This window comes from Nycticebus coucang, chromosome 6, assembly GCF_027406575.1.
Source record: "Nycticebus coucang isolate mNycCou1 chromosome 6, mNycCou1.pri, whole genome shotgun sequence".
NCBI classification, from domain to species: domain Eukaryota; kingdom Metazoa; phylum Chordata; class Mammalia; order Primates; family Lorisidae; genus Nycticebus; species Nycticebus coucang.
The window spans coordinates 3427333-3433877 of record NC_069785.1 but is presented as its reverse complement, the minus strand read 5'-3'; the positions used below and the strand labels follow the sequence as shown (position 1 = coordinate 3433877).

At 47.3% G+C, this 6545-nt stretch overlaps 1 non-coding gene across 1 annotated transcript; it reads left to right on the top strand.

Annotated features, from left to right (window-relative positions):
* Window positions 1–5732: 5732 nt before the first annotated feature.
* On the top strand, window positions 5733–5869 carry LOC128589292 (U4 spliceosomal RNA). The gene has a single exon (XR_008380889.1). It is a non-coding gene; the product is annotated as a U4 spliceosomal RNA (small nuclear RNA).
* The last annotated feature ends 676 nt before the right edge of the window (window positions 5870–6545 follow it).

The following is a 6545-nucleotide window of genomic DNA, read 5'->3' as shown; positions in this document are numbered from 1 at the left end:
GGAGCCCCACAGCAATGGCCCAGGCAAAAGTTTCTGTGAATCTGAACTAGAGCAGTGGAAGCTGGAGGGAAAGGAATGAACATAGTTGCTAGTGATTGATAGACAAGCTCAGCAGCACTTGATTAATTGCATCCCCAGAGGAGGGAAAGGAGGCAAAGATGATTATTCAGTCTTTTGAGACCAGAAGCACAGCAAAACACAGCACTGGGCAGTGTCTGTGCAGGAGAACTCACCATAGACAAAAAGCTCACAGTTTCCTGAGCTCTGGGGGAAATAGAGTTTGCAGGGAATTTGAGCCAAACCGTGAGATCCAGCCCCCTTCTCCTTAATATGCCCATCTACACCTTGAGGAAGTGATGTTTCTTCACTAGATACCGAGAGATTCTGCCTTGGCAACAGGCTTTTTTCCAGCTTCACTTGAATCGTCTCTTTTCCTTACTTGGGAAATAGCACTTTACCTCACAGAATGAACATCTCCCAGGGACCCACCCTTTAGAAGGGGCTACCCATATTTCAGCTGAGGTAGGGAGACTTCCTAAGAAGCATTTTGTCAGCCTCAAGCCCAGCTATTGCTGTTATGTAAAAACCAATTCCCCCCACTTCATTCAGCAAGGTGTTCTCAGCATCCCTTCTGTGACAGATAGAACATTGTTTCATATGAGCCCTGGCTGTGTAAAGCCTCCTTCACCAATTACCAGAGCTCATGAGTGAACTGTATCTAATACAGGAGCCATTTGTCATGCGTGACTATTTAAACTTATTTGTTTTGTTTTTGAGGCAAAGTCTTACTTTGTCACCCTCTGTAGAGTACTATAATGTCACAGCTCACAGCAACCTCAAACTCTTAGGCTTAAGCAATCCATTTGCCTCAGCCTCCCAAGTAGCTGGGACTACAGGCGCCCACCGCAATGCCTGGCTATTTTTTTGTTGCAATTTGGCTAGGGCTGCGTTTGACGGCCCCTCAGTATTTGGGGCCGGCGCCCTACCCATTGAGCCAGAGGCGCCGTCCAGCACCTGGCTATTTTTTAGAGACGGGGGTCTCACTCTGGCTCAGGCTGGTCTCGAACTCATGAGCTCAGGCAATCCACCCACCTCAGCCTCCCAGAGTGCTGGTTACAGGTGCGAGCCACTGTGCCTGGCCCCTGGTTTTCTCTGTGATGTTCCCACCATGTCTTTAGGCATTCCTACTCCCACCCAACCCTGGTTGGGGTGCTGAGTGCCCAGCATCACTGCCACCTGGGTGGGCAATGGGTGAGGTGCCACCCACCATCAGGTGGCAGAAACCTGAGCCGAGCATCCAGACAAGTCTGGAGATTGGGACGCTGTGCTTGTTCCCAAGCTTGTTCTTGGATTGCTTAAGCTCAGGATTTTAAGACCAGCCTGAACAAGAATGAGACCCTGTCTCTACTAAAAATGAAAACTGAGGCAAGAGGATTGCTTGAGCCCAAGAGTTCAAGGTCGCCATGGCACTCTACTGAGGGCAACAAAGTGAGACTGTCTCAAAAAAAAAAAAAAGTCAAAAAAAGAATCTACTTACTGTGCTTTGAAGTTCTTTTGAAAATTATTTAATTAATGATCTTTAGAATTTTTCACAGCATACCTAAGACCCTCTCATGGCAGAGGTACAAGGGCTGAAATCACTGTTCCAGAGCAGTGTGTGACTCTCAGTGGCTTCCCGTTTCTGTATGTGGCAGAGGTGATGATTTTCTGTTCACTATATGCATTCCAAGACTGGGTTAAGGCTGCCTGCAGACAGTCTCCAGCTGCCAGCATGATGTGCTTTCTCAGCGTCTGTGTCCATGTCACCCATGACCCTGCCCTTTGCCCTAGGTGTGCCTGTTACACCACCATTACAAAGGGAATTAATGCACAGAAATGACTCAGTAATCCTAGTGTGCAAAAGTCTTTTTTTTTTTTTTGAGACAGAGCCTTACTCTGTCCCCTAGGCTAGAGTGCAGGGACATCAGCCTAGCTCACAGCAACCTCAAACTCCTGGACTCAAGTGATCCACCTGCTTCAGCCTACTGAGTACAGGCACCTGCCAGCAGGCCTGGCTAATTTTTCTATTTTTAGTATAGAGAGGGTTGCTTAAGCTGGTCTCAAACTCCTGAGCTCAAGCTATCTCCCCATCCCTCACCCCACCTCAGCCTCCCAAAGTGCTGGGATTACAGGTGTGAGCCACAGTGGCTCAGCTTGCTTATTTTTCATGCATCTTTCATAAAGCCACATAAAGTTTAAAGATGGTGAAATGTGCAGATCTTAACTGTACAATAAAGTTTCAATACACACAACACATGCATAACCTCCCCCACAAACACAGAACACGGGCCCTCACCCCGCCTGCTGGGCAAAAGATGTCCACCTTTCCAGCCCTTAGATTAGTTTCACTGGTTCTTGAGCTTCACTAAACGGAATCACATAATACGTATTCTTTGTTCCTGGCTTTTCTTGCCTCAGCATATTATTTGAGGGGACTTCTCAAATTTATCCACATTGCTAGATATATTAGGAGTTCTTTCATTTTTAAGTCAACTTTATTATGTTATGATTTGCATAAAATAAAATGTACCCGTTTCAAGGGTTTATCAATGATTTTACACAAAATTATCCACTCAGGTAACCACCCACAATCAAAATGTTCCACATTTACAGGACCCAAAAAGGTTCCAGGGTGGCCTTTCCTAAACCACAGTGTTTTCTCAGGTATCATGTCATTGAAACTGCACAGCGGGTGCCCTGATGCCTGGCTTCCGCTCAGCACGCGAGCGTTTCTGACATGCTCCCATGTTGCGTCTGTGGCCTGTCCTCCACACTGCTCTGTAACGTTCCCCTGTGTGAGTTTGTGACAGTTTATCTGTTCTCCTGTTGAGGTTTTATGGGGCGAGATAAGGACCACCGACTCAAATTAGAATTTCAAAAAGGAGTCTTTTATTAACCGCGGGGCTGTCTCAGCAAAGTCTGATGCAGACGAAGTGAGAGAGCATTGAGGGGCCTGAAGTTGGGGTTTTTCTAGTCTGAAAGTTGGCAAAGGGCCAAACAGGTGGGCTGAAAGTTAGCAATTAGAAGCAAAAAGAAAGTTGGCAAAAGAAGCAAAAAGCCATCATGGGGTCACTATGACCCCTTTACAGAAGCAAACCTTGCAATTTAGCAGATAGCCAATAGGTAACATAAGGGGCAGTTAGATACCAATCAGGGAACATGATGCAGATCTAGCAACGAATGGGTCAGTAAAACAGTTTGTCACGGCACTCAGCTCGTTAACTCTCATCATGACGGTACTTGGCCCATTTGTTCTTGTCCTATTCTGGTCCGATCCCAACCAATCTAAGAGTAATGGTGCTTGTCAGAGTTATGGTATTTTCATCTTTTTGTCCTTTCATCTTTTATCCTACACAGCCCCCTGGTGCAAGTCAGTGGTGGGTGGGATCCATCTGATGGGGGTGATGAGGCTGCTGGCACCCATCTCAGAGGGAAAGCTTCATTCTTTCCAGTCTGAAGCTGTTAAGGACGAATCTCCTCCACACATTCTTTTACAAGCCTTTTTTTCTGAATGTATATTTTCTTTTCTCTTGGGCAATAGGAGTGACATTTCTGGGTCATGGGTAAGCTGCTAAGTTCTTTATCGTGTTTAAATATAATAGCTTTATTCTGACTCTAATTCCCCTTCTGGGTGATTAATGACAAATTCTGTCCCAGGTATTAGCATTGGTGGTTCAGTGGTAGAATTCTCGCCTGCCAGGTATTATTGAGAGGCACGCCAGAGTCCTAGAGTGTGTGTGGTCACAGTGGCGGCAGTGGTGGATATTAGAATCTTTGCCAAGGTTGGGAACTCTGGTCCTTTCAGGCACCCCAGGATTGTCCTCTGCTGTGTCGCCACCTCCCCTCCCTGGGGCCTACAGATCAGGGCACAGGTCTCCACTGCCTGCAGGGCTCACTGGCAGACCTCTCCAACCCCTTCCCAATTTAGGAGACCAGCTACTTTTTCAGTTCTCTCCTAAACCCCCAAAGCCTTCGCTCCCCCTGCTCCCGCCCAGGGACACCTGTCTGCTTTGGGTAGCTGCTACTTTGTCACCTGCTGGCAGAAGCTCTGGGGGTAAGGATGCCTGGAGGGCTTGACCACCTTCACGATGTAGGAAAAGAGAAGAACACACGAGAAAAACAACCACAATTCAGTTCCTGAAAATGTTTAGCCCCCTTTTAAGTCCCAGGGAGGTCCTGATCTTATTAATGATGGTTTTACACATTTTATTTCCTGAAGTTATGATCTGAACATCTTCTTTCTAGAATGAAAAAAGTTCTGAAATCTTCAAAAGAGACTCCAATTCTCTGGGACATGCTGCTCTCTAATTTCCATTAGGGAAGAGCTGACTGTTGGATTTGGGGGAGATGTGTCAGGTGAGGCTGGAGCTGAGCCAGGTGCCACCATTCCATGCGGTCAGCTAGGCAGGAGAGAGAGGAAGGAATTGTAGCCCTTGCACCAACAGCCCTTGCAGGCCTTTAAGCGACCCTGTGGGACACCAGTGACCCAGAACCCGGGAGCTTTGAGTGACCAGCACACGTTGTGCTCCATTCTAATGCCATGTTTTTATAGTAATGGCCTCAGGTTCAGGATCACCTGCTAAAGGAGCCTGGACACACATTAGCCTACTCAAGGCTACGGCGTCATGCAGCACTTCTGGAGCTCAGTCTGTTCTGCTATAATAACACCACAGCCTAGGTAATTAATAAACAGTAGAAATTTGTTTCTCACAGTTCTAGAAGCTGAGAAGCCCAAGATCCAGTTGCCAGCAGGACTGGTGTCCAGCAAAGGCTGTTCTCTGCTTCCCAGATGGAGCCTCAGTGCGCCACCCTCTGCAGGGGGAGGCTGTGTCCTCACGTGGCAGAGGGAAGGAAGGGCCAAGTTCCCTGTCTAGTTCCCAGGCTAGTTCCCTGTCTAGCCTTTTATAAGGCACTCAACCATTCACAAGGGCAGAGCCTTTGCCATTTAATCATTTCCTAAGAAGCCCCACTTCCTAACACCATCACAAAGGAGGTTCAGTCTCAACATGAATTTTGGAGGGAACACATTCAAACCATAGCTCAGGCTTAGCAAAGACAGCTGGCAGCCAGCAGCTTGCCAGGCATGTCAGAGGGCGGTAAAGGCTTCCATAAAGATTCTGAATCTGAATTTTGCACACTTATAGAATCAAACCCTGACTATGAAAAATAAAGGCATCTAAAGGCTTGTGAAAATTTCAGCCCAGTAAATGATGGGGCTATGTAGAACCTTCTAGAAGATGCCCAGGAGCTGCAAATAAAAGAATCGAGGTACCACCTAAACAGTTCCCCAGCCACACGAGTTATCACCGGTTCCTCCCAAGGAAGGACCTGACACTGGCATGGAAACGGCGGTGAGGAAGGGTTGCGGGAGGGTTAACAGGGCAGTGCTGGAGTTGGAAGTCACTGCCCTGCTTTCAAAATCTCAAAATTTCACTTACTGAAAAATGCAGATAATAACACCTACCTCATCAAGTTGTGGTAAGAATTCGATGAGGTGTGACGCGCTCCTCTCAGCTAAACAAAAGTGGCAATAATCCCTGCCAAGGAGATGAAAGACCCAACATGCTTGACAAAAGAAAACTTCAGCAAAAGAAAAGAGAAAAGGGGCAGAGGTGAGACTGGGAACCTAAGTGAAAAAAAAATTATATTTAAGAGAAAGGCATTTCTACACACCCAGAAAGAAACCTGAGGTCAGCTCTGTGCAGGCGCAGGATTGCAGCCAAGGAGGTTTAGCCAAGGTGTGATTATTGCTAATTGAAAACTTTTCCCAAGAAATCTGAGTTAATTATGTTAGAAAGCCTTGCCCAACTTGTAGCTTCTTCTGTGGAAGACCAAGCAAGCAGCGGTAAGATCCTGTCACAGCTGACTGGACCAGGGCTGTGGCGATGCCCGTCCATCTAGTCACCAGCCACTCAGGATCCAAGGAGGCCCCTGGCTCTGCCTCACCAGATACACCTGCCTGACTGCAGCCCCAAGCCGACCACCCAGATTCCTTGTCTCCAGGGAGTTCATGTGAGACACATAAGGACTTTCAGTGACCAAGAGCAAGGCCATGATGGGGAGACACTCAAAGAGAAAGTGATCAGCAGAACCCAGGGCACGTAGGACCCAGACCAAGCCAGAATCATAAACAGTAATTATGAATGTATCAAAACCACGTTTAAGCAGAAGTAGCCAAATCCCCCATGGCACTTGCACTCCTTCCTATAATAAGACAGTGGGAAGCTCTTCAGAATCAGTAACAAAATTTCCATGTTTCCTTGGTCCGTTTGGGCAGCTGTAACAACAGACTGGTGGCTTATAAACAGTTTCTATCTCACAGGTTGGAGGCTGGGAGTGCAAGGTCAGGAGCTGGCAGATTCAGGGTCTGGTGAGAGCCCAATTTCTGACTCATAGGTGAAGGCTTCTAGCTGTGTCTTCACCTGGTAGAAGGACCATTTCTTAAGGGCACTGATTTCATTCGTGGGGACTCCACCCTCATGATCTAATCACCTCCCAATGGTCCC